The 16807-nt window shown below is 39.8% G+C and overlaps 1 protein-coding gene across 7 annotated transcripts in view; it reads right to left on the bottom strand.

Moving 5' to 3' along the window:
- Nucleotides 1-16807, bottom strand: part of RBKS (ribokinase) — a 158823-nt gene that overhangs the window by 141305 nt on the left and 711 nt on the right. The window contains exon 2 of one of the 7 annotated variants that reach the window (XM_049904735.1): nt 4518-4688. The exons of the other annotated variants lie outside the window; for them this stretch is intronic. The gene's annotated coding sequence lies outside the window, so the exon portion shown is untranslated. The remainder of the gene's footprint in view (nt 1-4517; nt 4689-16807) is intronic. 7 annotated transcript variants of the gene reach the window in all.

Genomic DNA, 16807 nt, shown 5'->3' on the forward strand with positions numbered 1-16807 from the left:
CGTTTCAATCTCTTTTTTTGTTATGGGTCTATTTAGTTGTTCTGCTTCTGAATGTGTTAGTTTAGGTAGGTAGTGTTTTTCAAGGAATTCATCCATTTCTTCTAGGTTTTCAAATTTGTTAGAGTACAATTTTTCATAATAATCTGAAATGATTCTTTTAATTTCATTTGGTTCTGTTGTGATGTGGTCCTTCTCATTTCTTATTCGGGTTATTTGTTTCCTTTCCTGTATTTCTTTAGTCAGTCTAGCCAATGGTTTATCAATTTTGTTAATTTTTTCAAAGAACCAGCTTTTGGCTTTGTTAATTCTTTCAATTGTTTTTCTGTTCTCTAATTCATTTAGTTCAGCTCTAATTTTTATTATTTGTTTTCTTCTGGTGCCTGATGGATTCTTTTGTTGCTCACTTTCTATTTGTTCAAGTTGTAGGGACAGTTCTCTGATTTTGGCTCTTTCTTCTTTTTGTATGTGTGCATTTATTGATATAAATTGGCCTCTGAGCACTGCTTTTGCTGTGTCCCAGAGGTTTTGATAGGAAGTATTTTCATTCTCGTTGCTTTCTATGAATTTCCTTATTCCCTCCTTGATGTCTTCTATAACCCAGTCTTTTTTCAGGAGGGTATTGTTCATTTTCCAAGTATTTGATTTCTTTTCCCTCGTTCTTCTGTTATTGATCTCTAGTTTTATTGCCTTGTGGTCTGAGAAGATGCTTTGTAATATTTCGATGTTTTGGACTCTGCAAAGGTTTGTTTTATGACCTAATATGTGGTCTATTCTAGAGAATGTTCCATGTGCGCTAGAAAAAAAAGTATATTTTGCAGCAGTTGGGTGGAGAGTTCTGTATAAGTCAATGAGGTCAAGTTGGTTGATTGTTGTAATTAGATCTTCCGTGTCTCTGTTGAGCTTCTTACTGGATGTCCTGTCCTTCTCCGAAAGGGGTGTGTTGAAGTCTCCTACTATAATTGTGGAGGTATCTATCTCGCTTTTCAGTTCTGTTAAAATTTGATTTATATATCTTGCAGCCCTGTCATTGGGTGCGTAAATATTTAATATGGTTATGTCTTCCTGATCAATTGTCCCTTTTATCATTATATAGTGTCCTTCTTTATCCTTTGTGGTGGATTTAAGTCTAAAGTCTATTTTGTCAGAAATTAATATTGCTACTCCTCTTCTTTTTTGCTTATTGTTTGCTTGATATACTTTTTTCCATCCTTTGAGTTTTAGTTTGTTTGTGTCTCTAAGTCTAAGGTGTGTCTCTTGTAGGCAGCATATAGATGGATCGTGTTTCTTTATCCAGTCTGTGACTCTCTGTCTCTTTATTGGTGCATTTAGTCCATTTACATTCAGGGTAATTATAGATAAATAAGTTTTTAGTGCTGTCATTTTGATGCCTTTTTATGTGTGTTGTTGACAATTTCATTTTTCCACATACTTTTTTGTGCTGAGGCGTTTTTCTTAGTAAATTGTGAGATCCTCACTTTCATAGTGTTTGACTTTATGTTAGTTGAGTCGTTACGTTTTTCTTGGTTTTTGTCTTGAGTTATAGAGTTGTTATACCTTTTTGTGGTTACCTCATTATATACCCCTATTTTTCTAAGTAAAAACCTAACTTGTATTGTTCTATATCGCCTTGTATCACTCTCCATATGGCAGTTCAATGCCTCCTGTATTTAGTCCCTCTTTTTGATTATTGTGATCTTTTACCTATTGACTTCCATGATTCCCTGTTATGTGTATTTTTTTTTTAATTAATCTTAATTTGTTTGTTTTTGTGATTTCCCTATTTGAGTTGATATCAGGACGTTCTGTTTTGTGACCTTGTGTTGTGCTGTTATCTGATATTATTGGTTCTCTGACCAAACAATATCCTTTAGTATTTCTTGTAGCTTTGGTTTGGTTTTTGCAAATTCTCTAAACTTGTGTTTGTCTGTAAATATCTTAATTTCGCCTTCATATTTCAGAGAGAGTTTTGCTGGATATATGATCCTTGGTTGGCAGTTCTTCTCCTTCAGTGTTCTGTATATGTCGTCCCATTCCCTTCTTGCCTGCATGGTTTCTGCTGAGTAGTCAGAACATATTCTTATTGATTCTCCCTTGAAGGAAACCTTTCTTTTCTCCCTGGCTGCTTTTAAAATTTTCTGTTTATCTTTGGTTTTGGTGAGTTTGATGATAATATGTCTTGGTGTTTTTCTTTTTGGATCAATCTTAAATGGGGTTCGATGAGCATCTTGGATAGATATCCTTTCGTCTTTCATGATGTCAGGGAAGTTTTCTGTCAGAAGTTCTTCAACTATTTTCTCTGTGTTTTCTGTCCCCCCTCCCTGTTCTGGGACTCCAATCACCCGCAGGTTATCCTTCTTGATAGAGTCCCACATAATTCTTAGGGTTTCTTCATTTTTTTTAATTCTTTTATCTGATTTTTTTTCAGCTATGTTGGTGTTGATTCCCTGGTCCTCCAGATGTCCCAGTCTGCATTCTAATTGCTCGAGTCTGCTCCTCTGACTTCCTAGTGTGTTGTCTAATTCTGTGATTTTATTGTTAATCTTTTGGATTTCTACATGTTGTCTCTCTATGGATTCTTGCAACTTATTAATTTTTCCAGTATGTTCTTGAATAATCTTTTTGAGTTCTTCAACAGTTTTATCAGTGTGTTCCTTGGCTTTTTCTGCAGATATCCTAATTTCATTTGTGATATCATTAAGCATTCTGTAAATTAGTTTTTTATATTCTGTATCTGATAATTCCAAAATTGTATCTTCATTTGGGAAAGATTTTGATTCTTTTGTTTGGGGAGTTGGAGAAGCTGTCACGGTCTGCTTCTTTAAGTGGTTTGATATGGATTGTTGTCTCCGAGCCATCACTGGGAAACTAGTTTTTCCAGAAAATCCGCTAAAAAAAAACTGCAGTCAGATCCCTATCAGAGTTCTCCCTCTGGCTCAGGCTATTCAGATGTTAATGAAGCCGCCTGGGGAGGGTGGGGGAGGGAACAGAGAGATAGGAGAGTAGCGCCTCAGAATATAGCCAGAGTTGCTTGTCTTGCTTGGAATGACTCTTATATCTGAGATTCCCGCGGGCGCGTCGCCTATGTGTGCTGTCTGTGTGGAGATTGCCCCCGGGGGGTCTGGCCCGCTGGAGTCACGGTCAGATCCTCCGCTTCCAGCCCCACGCCCAGCGTCAAGGCTCCCCTACTGGGACGGTGCACTCTCGACTCCAAAATCAGTCGCTGCCTCCCGGGGACTTCCCGTCCCTCCAGCCGCGTGGCCGTGCCGCCCCCGTGAACCAGGTGGGCCCCCTCCCGGGGTTAGTTCAGATGGGTGGAGTAGCTCCCCGTGCTTGTGCCGCGACCGAGTGTCCCGGCTGGAACGCTGTTCTCCCCGCTCCAATACCAGTCGCTGCCTCCCGGGGACTTCTCCTACCGGCTGCGTCCCACGCCGCCCGCGCGACCTGGATGGTCACCTTCCCGGGGTTAGTTCAGGGGGTGGAGCAACTCTCCGTGTTTATGGCGTACCTGCGTGCAGTCCAAATCCCTGTGGGACGGTTCCCCGGCTCGGATGCTACTCTTTCTGCTCCAAGATCAGTCACTGCCTCCCGGGGACTTCTCCTAACGGCTGCGTCCCACGCCGCCCGTGGAACCGGCTAGTCCCCCTCCCGGGGTTAGTTCAGGGGGGTGGAGCAGGTCTCTGTGCTTGTGCCGTACCTGACTGGTATGCTGGCTCCAGGCTCTGGAAACAATCGCTGCTTCCCCGTATTAGTTCGTTCTCCGTCTCTAAATCTGTGTTTGTTGTTCAGGGTTCGTAGATTGTTATGTATGTGATCGATTCACTTGTTTTTCCGTGTCTTTGTTGTAAGAGGGATCCGAGGTAGCATCTGCCTAGTCCGCCATCTTGGCTCCGCCTCTCGAGTGAAGCCTTTTTAACGTCACAGCTGAGAGACTGTCTAACCAGGTATGGTACCACTTACAAACTAATGTGTTCATCTGTGCCATCCATGATTCCCTACGGTTAGGAATAACCCCATCTCTACTCATTTCTCTCTCAGAGGTTCATTCCTCCAAACTGCTATAGTATTTGCCACATTCACACTATTTCATAGCTCCTGCTTTTAACTATAAATCACTGGTCTCAGCCATATTAAAATCTATGAGGGAATTAAAAAAACTATTGATGCCTAGGCCCCATCCCCAGAGAGTATGACTTAGCTGATTCTATTTGGCAGTCAGGGTTGAGAACTTCTCTCTTCCTCACTTCCAGGATGGTTTCTACCAGCAGGAGTCTTAAAACTCAATTTTATGGCTCTACTTTTACTCTTACAGTAGTAGTTCCTTCGCTGCAGAACTAACTCTCTTTTCTACTAGCTGCTTCACAATTATTTTCTCTGAAATCCCTCATTTAAAATTTTATGTAATGGTCAAAAGACATAATGGATAATCAAATCATGAAAGAAGAAATACAAATAACCAGCAAACATCTGAAAAAAAATTCAACTTCACTTGTAATAAAACATGAAATAACATTTATCACCTCTGGAGCTGGCAAAGTGTTGGTGGGGATTTCAGGAAATAGGTCCTTTCATACACTGCTGATGGGACTGTATTTTCAAACAAGTTTTATGGAGGCAAACTGGCAATATATGTAAAAAGTTCAGAAGCTGTTATTCCCTTTGATGTAGCAATTCCACTTTTAGGAATTCTCCTAAAAAGAAACAAAGATGAGTGCAAAAGATAAATGTTCAAAAATGTTCATTATGGCAAACAGAAACAACTTAAAAATTTGGTATCTCCAAGTAATAGAATATTATGTGGCCACAAACATGATGCCCCTGTGCAAATCAGGATGCATGGTGTATAAAAGAGATCCCTGGGTGGAGCAAATGGTTTATGTTTGACTACTAACCTAAAGGTTGGTGGGTCAAACCCACCAAGTGGTACTGCAGAAGAAAGGCCTGGCAATCTGCTTCCATAAAGATTATAGCCAAGAAAACTCTATGGAGCAGTTCTACTCTGTAACATATGGGGTCGTCATGAGTCGCAATTGACTCAACAGCAACAGGTTTTTGCAAGCAGAAGCTAAAAATAAGAGAGTGGTGAAATAAGTTCCTTTACGTAGGCTTTTGCCTTGGTTCTTTGGAAAAGCAGTTTGAGATATTTTCACCCTACACCCTGTGGAGTTACTGTCTTAGTTATCTAGTGTTGCTATAACAGGAATACCATAAATGGATGGCTTTAACAAAGACACATTTGTTCTCTCACTGTCTAGGAGGCCAGAAGTCCAAATTCAGGGCGCCAGCTCCAGCGTAAGGCTCTCTCTCTCTGTCAGCTCTGGGGTAAGGTCTTTGACATCAATCTTCCCCTAGTCTAGGAGCTTCTTGGCACAGGGAGCCTGGGTCCAAAGGACACACTGCACTCCTGGCTCTTCCTGCTTGGCGGGAATGAGGTCTCTCTCTTCTCCGCTCACGTCCCTTTTTTAAATCTCAAAAGAGATTGACTCAATATACAACCTAATCCTGTAGATTGTGTCCTGTCTCATTAACACAGCTGCCTCTAATCCTGTGTTATTAACATCATAGAGGCTAGAATTTACAACATATTGGATAATTATCTAAGATTACGAAATGGAGGACAACCACACAATACTTGCAATCATGGCCTTGCCAAGTTTATACACATTTTGGGGTACACAATTTGATTTAATCCATACAGTTACCTTTGACCAGTTACCAGAGAGTTTGTTACTTTTGTCCAGGTTGACTGACATTTCCTAGGTAAGCTGTAAACAAGTTGGTTTTGATACTTTTTGTCTGGTCCTAGGCCGCAGCCTGCCCTGTGTTTGGTATGTACCTTTGTAAGGGCTAGTCAATAGACTATGCAAATGAGGTGAGTTGTAGCCTACTATGCAAATAAAGTGTCTGTGGACTACTGAGAGGGGACTGGCCAGTTCATGGCCCTGGTGGGATTGCCATGCCTTGAAATTAACAAGGAGTTGTGTATATAAGCAGCCACTCCCACAGAGGTCTTTAGAGACAGAAAGACACAGGAACAGAAGCAGCAGGAAGAAAGAAGAGAGAAGCAGAGAGAGAAACAGGAGGCTCAAGGAACCTCCTAAAAGAGCTGTGACATGGTCAAGGGCCATAACACTGAAGACAGTGAGAGAACTGGAAGTGGCCCGGAGGCAGAGCTAGCAGTAACAGAGGGCCAAGAGGAGCTTTCCTGAGGGGTCCCAGGGAAGCCTGTCCTGAGGGGGCCCAGAGGAGACCTGCAGAGTCGAGAGTAGCTGTCCTGCACTGAAGAAGGGGGACTTTGTCTACATGCTTCCTGATCCTGATCCTGAGTGGTAGCCTGTTTGTGAGTATGGCCTGTGAGTTCTGTGCAGCTATTGCAACGGATTATCGAACGCAGAAAAGGAGGAGAGCATGCTGTGGGAGGGACAGCTGGTGTCAGAACTGGTAAAAAGGCTGGAGAGTGGAGGTATGTCAGACCTCCACCTCATGGGAATCAGTTTTGTGCTGATCCTGGTCATTATTCCCCCTGAAGTCAGTCAGGTTCTGATGGCTCTACTACTACTACCACGACTACTGAATTTTGGATAACTAAATCCTCACAACTGGACCAATGAGCAACATCATAATAAATGGAGAAAAGACTGAAGTTGTCAAGGATTTCATTTTACTTGGATCCACAATCAACACTCATGGAAGCAGCAGTCAAGAAATCAAAAGATGCATTGCATTGGACAAATCTGCTGCAAAAGACCTCTTTAAAGTGTTAAAAACCAAAGGTGTCACCTGGAAGACTAAGGTGTACCTGACCCAAGCCGTGCTGTTTTCAGTTGCCTCATATGCATGCGAAAGCTAGATGATGAATAAGGAAGACTGAGGAAGAATTTATGCCTTCGAATTGTGGTGTTGGCAAAGAATATTGAATATACCATGGATTGCCAAAAGAATGAACAAATCTGCCTTGGAAGAAGTACAACCAGAACGCTCCTTGGGCACAAGGATAGCGAGATTGTGTCTCACATACTTTGGACATGTTATCAGGAGGGATCAGTCCCTGGAGAAGGACATCATGCTTGGCAAAGTGGAGAGTCAGCGAAAAAGAGGAAGACTCTCAACAAGATGGACTGACATAGTGGCTTTAACAATGGGCTCAAGCATAACAATTATGAGGATGGCACAAGACTGGGCAGTGTTTTGTTCTGTTGTACACAGGGCCTTACCTTTTAAATGCTGTACCTTTTACCAATAGTAGAAACATGTTTCTAAATGCTGATCACTTACATAAGGCCAAAAAAGACTCTATAATTTTAAAACTCTACAATCATATATGTGCATTTAGTAATATTGAGGAAAACTTGAAAATTACAATACACTTTTTTTTTTCCTTCCACACAATCCATCATCTGTGTCCTTTTTTTGGGATGTGGCAGTAGTGTCAGTCTAACAGGATTCATGGATAGATTTAGTTTTCCCTCTGTCCTTGGCAGTTTTCATGGAACATAGTAAAGGTCACAGAAATACAAGTAGAAACAATAAACAAAATGAAAACTTAATATACAAACTACTGAATCTGAACTTCGAGCCTGATGCAGCGACAGAACCCTTCATATTCTCTCTACGATCCTGCATGCATCTATCTTCTGTTGAGCCATTTTGCTGGCTTAGAGATCATGCAGTGACTGCTGCTGAAGAAACTGATATTGTGTGGGTCAGGGAAGTGGAGGATAATTACCCAGTGGAGAAAAGAAAAGAATTTGCTTGTCATGGGCATCTTCACTAGGGTCATGGCAGACAGCTGACTTTAAACACCAGCCATGCCCTATATATCCTTATATGCTCACATTTTGCTATAGGCCAATCAGCACTATAGATCTACAGAAATAGGCCAGCATATCCACTATCTCAACATAAAATACAGAATATACATAGGGGCTTTGTGAGGATATATGTATGATTTAACACTATTTAGCATCCAATCACTGATTTGGAAAACTTAATGTAATCTTCAAGGGTAACTGCAATATACCACACCCAGAAATGGCGAGTGCAAGATTGAGTGAGATGGCATGGAGCACCAGGGAGGAGATGTAGATGTAGGAAAGAGGTGACTGGTACCATAGAAACCACAGCCTGCCTATGAATTAACATTTAATTAAGGTTGAGAAGGTAGCTTTTAAGGGCAGCCTTAGTTCTGTGCATATTTTTATTAAAAGAATAGATTAAAAATTTCCAGTTCATAAAAATTAATTCTAAAGGACAATATCATGTCCTCTGAGGCAGATAATGGTGTTATCAGCTTTGTTTTTTTTTAAGGAAAACTGTGTCTTGGTAGCACTTTTGAACATCTTATCTCTTACAAATACATGTCAAACTTCTGAAATGTTACTCAAAACTTCACAATGGAATCAAGAGATACAAGCTTTAAGATATAAGAGATATTCTGAATTCTGGCTTCAGCCATAACTAGATACTTGCTAGGAGCAAATTGCTTAACTTTTCCCAGCCTTGTTTTTTCTATATTTAAGAAATGCACAGAGTGCAATACAAATGAACTCAAGGTTCTTATCTGCTCTAAAAGTCTTGAATTTCACCGTTTTGTTTACATTTCCTTATAATACCTTTATTATGCTGTAAATATCTTTGTTACGTGGGTGATTGGTTGAGTTTGTGTAGTTTCTTTTTTTTTTAAAGAATATTGGTACGTGAAAGCTTCTGTTTCATATTTTAATGTTTTGTATTTAATACCTTCTAACTGTAAATTCATGTTCTCCAATAAATAGTTGTGAATTTCTTGAGCTAAATTTGTCATTTTAGTTTCTCTACTACAATTACGAAAGCATATCAATATTTTTTCTTAAATATCAAAACCAAATTTAGGATTAAAAAAATTTATTAAGTATCTACTATGTGCTAGACACTATTTTATTGGGGTATTTTTTTACACAAGTAATACACGAATACGTTCTTATGATAAAAATTTTAAAGATATGGTGGTATATAGAGTAAAAGGTAAAAATAATCTGCATTTCAGTCTTTTCCCTAGAAGGGTTTATGGCTACCTCTTAATTATGTGATAAAAACCCACTGCCACTGCATCTGATAAGCCTTATTTAAGGAGTATAACTTTTTTTTTACCCCTGAAAAGCAATAAGCATAGAATTCTTTTCTTCCATAACTGGGATTCTTTCCAAGGGCTTCAGTTTCTAGGTCTTGCCAATGTGGGAAAATTTACTCTTCAATATCAGGCGTTGCTCATAAAAGACCACAGAGTAAATGCTTGATTTATGTCCATTTTACTTAATAGATGTTTCCAACTATTTAACCTCTTAAATATTTATTTGACCTCTTCTTTATCCCCATGACTACCGACCTAGTTCAGGCCCTTATCGACCCTTATGAGGACTAACGCTTTATCTTTTGAATGGATCTCCCTGTCTTCAATCATGGCTTCTTTTAAATCCGCCTTTGACATCAAGTGAGCTATGTAAAGTACAGATCTTACCATGACATTCCTGCCCTTTGAGCCCTTCACTGGCTCCCAGGGCCTAGGGAATAAAACCCAAGGACCCGGGCATGGCTGATGAGGCCTTTCATCACCATCTGACTTCTGCTGCTCTCAGCACACACACCATGCATACCCACATCCGTGACTCTGCTCCTCCCTGTTACTCCAGTTGGCCAGAATGTTTTTCCTCACCTTTTTTGCTCAGTAAGCACCTGCTTATTTTTCAAGAGTTGGCTCAGGAAGTATGTCATCCAGGAAGTGTTCCCACAGAACCTGCAGGCGCTACCACATCATACGACAATGATCTATTTTTGCCTTCTTCCTTGGCCTATAAGCTCCTCAAGAGCAGAGACCATGTTTTAAAAATTGCAGCATCCCTAGCACTTAGCACGGTTCCAGCACTTTAATATTATACACAAGTAATCAAAATACTGGTTTTCACTTTGCTCTAGTTTGTAGTTACAAAGCCCACATTCCTGTGCTCTCCCAAGAATAGAAACACCAGGGCATGAAGAACTGACAAAGGACGTTTAGTAACAGTGTACAGTAGGGTCTCTTCTTTGTCACATATAACTTACTTTTTTTGCATGTATTTTCATCAAAGGGACCAGAATTAGCATATTCTTCATGAATGATCTTTCCATATTAGGGAATACAGTTGACACAGAAACATGTTTAATGAGATACTAAATTAAGAAAAAATTGGTAGCTGATAAACAACTTTCAAGACCAAATTAAGGAGCAAAAAGATGAAGGATGATTACTATATTCCTCTAATACTGGGAAAGCATACATTTTGGATCAACATTCCTTTGGCTTTTAGTTTCCTGAAACTGTGACTGCCAAAGAAATTTTTCTGTTCTAAATATGACAAATGTAGAGGTTTCTGATGGGATACAGGTTAGCGGATACTGTAATGTCAAACACCTAGAGCCTGTTCTAGGCACAGTATAAAATTTTGGGTGATTTTTTTCAGTAATCTAGGTTCAATACTTCATTCACTTTGGATCTTAAGGCTTCTAAATTCATTTATTTCACTACCTGATTAAAATCTCTTGAGAATTAAGCAATCATTTCTTGACTTGCCAAGGATTAAATTTAAATGCTTGGGGGAACATGGGCCTTATCTTTCAAGCCATCACTTTTAATGGGCAGCATGTGAGAGGATAAGATAGGGTTTTAGTTGACATCATAGTCTATTGCCATGGTAATATAAACATAGGTTTGTATTAAGCTTGTCTGAAAGCAAGTTTTAGGGGTACAGAGAGACTGGAAGGAGATAGGAAATAAATTACGTGAAAAATGTACCATCTAAATGTTGGTGTGCGCTAGGAGCTCAGACCCTCAGTGATCTCATCCTGTCTCATGGCTTTAAATATCATTTCTACACTGATGACTCTCAAATTTATATCTCTAGGCTGGACTTCTCCCCTGAACTCTGCACCCATGTATCTGTCTACTTGACCTCTTCACTTGGATGTCTAATAGGCACCTCAAACGTCATATGTCTACCCTTGTCTCCCAATATGCCGTTCTCCCACCCAACTTGCTCTGCTTAGTCTTCTGCATCTCAGCAAAGGTCAACTCCTCCTTCCAGTTGCAGAGGCTACAGAACGTGGAGTAATCATTGACCTATCTCTTACTCCTCAACAAACCCTGACTCTCAACTGATCTTGTTTCTGCCCTGTCTTCTGCCAGTCTACTCTCACATACACCCCAGTGATCCTATTGAAATGTAAGTCAGGTTATATTACTCCTCTGCTCAAACCCTCCAATAGCTTTTCCTTTTATTCAGAATATGACCCAATGTTCTTTAATCACCAATTGCCCATTTCTTTTTTTTTTTAAATTCTGTCTTCAGCCACACTGGACAATTAGTCAGTCATTCATTTAATACAACAGGCATCCTACCACCTCAGGGCCTTTGCATATGTTCTTCCCTCTATGTAGATGGTTCTTCCCCAGGTATCTGTATGGCTTCTCTTCTCCTTTAGGTCTTTACTCAAAATTATCTTCTCAGTGAGGCTTTCTGTGGCTAATGATGTAAAATTACTATCCCTTATCCCTTTCTTGCTTTATTTTCCTCCTTAGCATTTACCTAACTATGATTGTTAAGGTTGTGTGTCAAAGTGGCTGGGCCATGATTCTCAGTGGTTTAGCAATTAAGATGTAGTTTGGCAGTCATATAATGGTGTAATAACCTCCATGATGGGATCTGTTGTGAGTAGCCGATCAGCTGAAAGGGAGTTTCCTTGGAGGTGTGGTCTGCGTTCAATATAGATGGACTTTCTGACAAGGCTCTTGGGCTTTTCCTCACTCTGGATCCTGCAGCTGGCTCCTGTTCATCTGACCTCCAGTTCTTGGGACGTGAATTAGCAGCTTACCTGCCGATCTTGGGTTCATCAGCCCCTGCAGCTATGTGAGTCACGTGAAGCCTCCAGCCTGACCCATGGATTTGGGACTTTCCAGCCTCTACACTAATACACTATATATTTTACTTATTGATACTCTCTGTTTCTCCCACCAGAATCTAAGCTCCATGAGGCAAGAATTTTCATCTGTATTGTTCTCTGCTGTACTCTTAGCACCTAGGGCAGTGCCTGGCACTTTAAAAATATTTGTTGATTGAGTAATTGAAATATGGCTGATATATGTTGTAAGAAAGAAGGATTATTAATAAAAGTACAATTAAACATGAACTATGAACCAATGGGCTCAGGCATAACAATTGTGAGGATGGCACAGGACCAGGCAGTGTTTCATTCTGTTGTACATAGGTCGCTATGAGTTGGAACTGACTCGATGGCACCTAACAACAACAACACGAGCCTAATGTCTAAAAAACTTAATTTTTCTGTTGGAAATCTCTCTTGGGAGGAACTTTTGACTTAATTTTCCGTAAGAATAGGCTTGATTTCTCTTTGCAATGTGGAACTTCACAGATGAGTGTTCAGGAAGGAAAGAATAATGATAAATACAGGTGGGGATGAAATAATGTCCATTGTTTGCCATATTGGCTGAGCTAATGATTTTTAAAAATTATTATTACACAGAGCTTACTATTCATAGCAGACAAATCAGAAATGAAAGAAAGAAGTTGCTCATTGACTGAATTAGCAGTGTCTGGCACACAGTAATCTAATATATAAAGTGAGTTGGACTTAGATGCCATCCAAGAAGACTTACTGAGGTAGTTTTAGTTTTAAAGTGATTTCTACAATGTAGACATGTGTGTCCAGGCTATAGTCAAGTCTGGAATAAAATAAACAATGAAGACACTATCTTTAGACCTGAAAATGACAAATCCTTAGTTGTTATTATTTCTGATTGACTTACTAAGTAAACACTTAATGAACGCACAGGCTACAGGCTCTCAAATGAACTGCAGATGAAAAAGGAAATAAATACTAGTCAGAGTGAGAGGTAGAATGATAAAATAGAAAGATAAAGAATGGGAGACCTGAGTCCTAGCCATCGCTATGCTGCTAATTGGCTGTGTGATCTGGGGTGAGTCATTTAACTTCTCTTAGTTCATCGTAAAATGTGGAGGATGGACTGATAGACCTCAAAGATCCTTTCAGCTCTAAGTATTATTTTTTTTACTTTAAGGTTAATCACTGTAGTGGGCAGAATAATGGTCCCTCAAAGATGTATACCAGTGGTGCAAATGGCTACATGCTCAGTTGCTAACCGGAAGGTCGGAGGTTGGACTCTACCCAGAGGCATCTCAGAAGAAAGGCCTGGTGACCTACTTCCGAAAAATTAGCCATTAAAAATCCTATGCAGCACTGGGCTACTCTGACACACATGGGATGACCATGAGTCCGAGTCAAGTTGATGGCAACTGGTTGGTTAAGATGTCCACATCCTAACCTCTGGAGCCTGTAAATGTTATGTTACACAGCAAGGGGGAGTTAAGATTGCTAATTAGCTCATTTTATATAATAAAGAGATTATCTTGGATTATCTGGGTGGGCCCAATGTAATCACAAGGGTCCTCATAAAGTGGAAAAGGAAGGCAGAAGGGTAAGAGTCAGGGTCATGCAATGTGAGAAAGACTTGACGGGCCATTGCTCGCTTTGAAAACGGAGGAAGGGGCCACGAGTTAAGGAATGCAGGCAGCTTCTAGAAGCTGGAAAATGCAAGAAAATACTTTCTTTCCAGAGCCTCGAGAAAGGAAAACAGCCCTAGTGACACCTTAATTCCAGCCAGGAAGACCTGTGTCAGATTTCTGACCTTCAGAACTATAATAAATTTGTGTTATTTAAACCACCTGTTTTGTGGTCATTTGTTACAGCTGCAAGAGAAACTAATACAATCACAGCATGTTTTCATAACTAGTAAAGTTGGACCCAAGTTTATGACACAGGCAGGGTTTTAAATAAAAATCTTATACTCATGTGTTCTGTGAAGATCTTTAGAGCTAGAACTAACCAGAGACTGTGAAAAGTTTGGAGAAAAGCTATGGGATATGGGAACAAAATTTTTAAAATTTCCCATGAAGTGTAGAAATCTGGGTATTTTATGAAGTAAAGGAAATGGCAAGAGAAGAGAAAGTAGGTTATCCACAATGTAAGAATTTCTTCTCTGGGCCTCAGTTTACTCATCTATAAACTAAGGGGCTGGGGGCTGGAATAAATAATTTCTAAATTCCTCTAGCTCTGAAATAAGATTTAAAAATTCTGACAGATGCTAAAATGGCCCTTTGACACTCTTCCCCTCATTCCCCCAAATTTTCAGAGTATTTGTTTTAGAAAGTACCATAGTTATCTTTAGTGCCTGATGGTCAAGCTTCACGGAAAGCTCAGGCTTAGTTTGCCAAGCAAGAAAGTGGCTCTGAATTTTAACTGACACTTTTATGCAGCTGTAGTACATGGGAAAATTGTTTAACTTTCTTACTCTTCTGCCACTTCATCTATGGAAGTATGGTAAAAATTTAGTTAGATGTATTTTCCAAAGAATGAATTACCATAGCTGTATGAAGGTCTACTCATTTATGTAACTAAACTTGTTTTAAATACTTTTGATGGAACTATTTCTAAAATGAAATACATGCTCCATTTTTATATAAAATTAAATGAGTACTATATTACCTTTCCTTGAAAGGAGTCATCACTAGTAACATCAACTACTATATTGGGTCTTAAGACAGTGATGGCCTAGACAGGGGTCAGCAAACTATGGCCTGCAGGCTGTTTCTGTAAAACCTTGGGAGCTAAGAATAGTTTTTACATTTTTAATGGGTTGCTTAAAGAATATGTGACCAAGACCATACATGACCCACAAAGCCTAAAATGTTTATTATCTGGCTCTTCACAGGAAGGTTTGCTGACCCTTGCCCCAGAACAAGGCATGTCGCCTCTTTTCCAAATGTCCACAGACTAGATTGAACTTTGTCATGATAGGAAGTGTGTGTTAGTATAGTGCCTGACAATAAGAGCTGAAATATTTGTGAAAAAATAAAGACTACTGGCATTAGGGAGTCTCTGGGTGGGTGGCACAAACGGTTAAGCACTCAGCTACTAACTGAAGAGTTGGCAGTTTGAACTCATCCAGAGACACCTCAAAAGAAAGGCCTGGCAATCTGCTTCCGAAAGGTCACAGCCTTCAAAACCCTGTGGAGTACAGTTTTACTCTGCGTACACTGGTAAGAATTGACTCAACAGCAAATGGTTTGGTTTGGTTGTTACACACTGTCCTACCTCACTCTCAGGTTTTCAGCAATTGTTACAGCTGCCTCTAACAGACTTTCCCCCTTTCTAGTCTCCACCTTTCTTTCTAACGTGGGTTTGGAAACTTGATCACCTTGTGTATAAACATTTTAAGCCAAGTAAGATTAAAGTTGTTATATGAAGACCCCGGAACTAATTTCTGAGTGAAGTACAGGTGGTTTGGTGTAGCGATTTGGTGACTTATTTTGATTGTCTCAAAGCCTTTTTGTTTACTTTCATGTTCTCTGCTATAGTTAGGAAAAGAAGGTTGCAGGACAGATGAGGTCTTACTATAGTATGACTGATTGTTTTTTATTTTTAAAATGTAAAACTAGCATGATCAAATATAAATCAGAACATATCTGAAGAGCTATTCAGCAAAATATTAAACATAAGTAATCACAGTGGTAGAATTTTCTTTACAATTTTTTGGAACATCTTTTTTTTTTTTTTCCAATGAACATATTATTACTTCTATAATCAGAATAAAAGCCATTTACTTTGAAAAAAATTGAAGATATATTGGAAGAATCACCTCATCCAATCTCACCAACATAACTCAACAAATATTTAGCATATTTTCTTTCATTATTTGATTTTTTTATAGTTGTAAATATTGTGCTTATGTTTTCTTTTCTTTTTATTTTGGTTCACACTTGGGTAGCTATAAGGTAACCTATGGCTACCATAATACTAAAATATAATCTGAAAATATGATATACTACTGGAATGCTAACTCTTAATATGGTGGAAGGCGAATGGCTGTCTTTTTGACCTACGCTCGACTCATTTTTTTGATACAAGCTCAAGGAGCCCTGGTGGCACAGTGGTTAAGAGCTTGGCTGCTAACCGAAAGGTTGGCAGTTCGAATCCACTGGCTGCTCCTTGGAAAGCCTATGCAGCAGTCCTCTCTGTTTTATAGGGTCCCTATGAGTCGGAATGACTTGATGGCAACCCATTTTGGTGGACAGCATTACGGTTTACAAAACATTTTACTTCACTTAGTCCTCATAACAACCCTGTTAGGTAGGCCCATTCTACAGAAGAGGAAGTAGAAAATCAACTAAAATGACTTGAGTAAAGTCACTGACTAGCCAGGGAAGAACTCAGGATCCTGGTCAAGAAAATTGGAGCAAGTTTTTCGAGATGCTTATAATAATAATAATGCCAGTGGAAGCAGCAGTCAAGCAATCAATGCACTGGATTGGGCAAATATGATGCAAAAGACCTCTTTCAAGTGTTAAAAAGCAAAGATGTCACTCTGAGGACTAAGGCGCGCCTGACCCAAACCGTGGTATTTTCAATCGCCTCGTAAGGAAGACCAAAGAATTGATTCCTCTGAATTATGGTGTTGGTGAAGAATACTGACTGTACCATAGACAGCCAGAACAAACAAGAACAGCCTGAATGCTCTTTAGAAGTGAGGACGGCGAGACTTTGTCCCTGGTATTTTGGACATGTTATGCGGAGGGACCAGTCCCTGGAGAAGTGCATCACGCTTGGTAAAGTAGGCGAAAACGAGGAAGACCCTCAACGAGATGGCTGGACACTGTGGCTGCAACAGTGGGCTCAAACACAGCAAGGAATGTGACGATGGAGC

The sequence above is a fragment of the Elephas maximus genome, chromosome 12 (assembly GCF_024166365.1).
Source record: "Elephas maximus indicus isolate mEleMax1 chromosome 12, mEleMax1 primary haplotype, whole genome shotgun sequence".
NCBI classification, from domain to species: Eukaryota; Metazoa; Chordata; class Mammalia; order Proboscidea; family Elephantidae; genus Elephas; species Elephas maximus.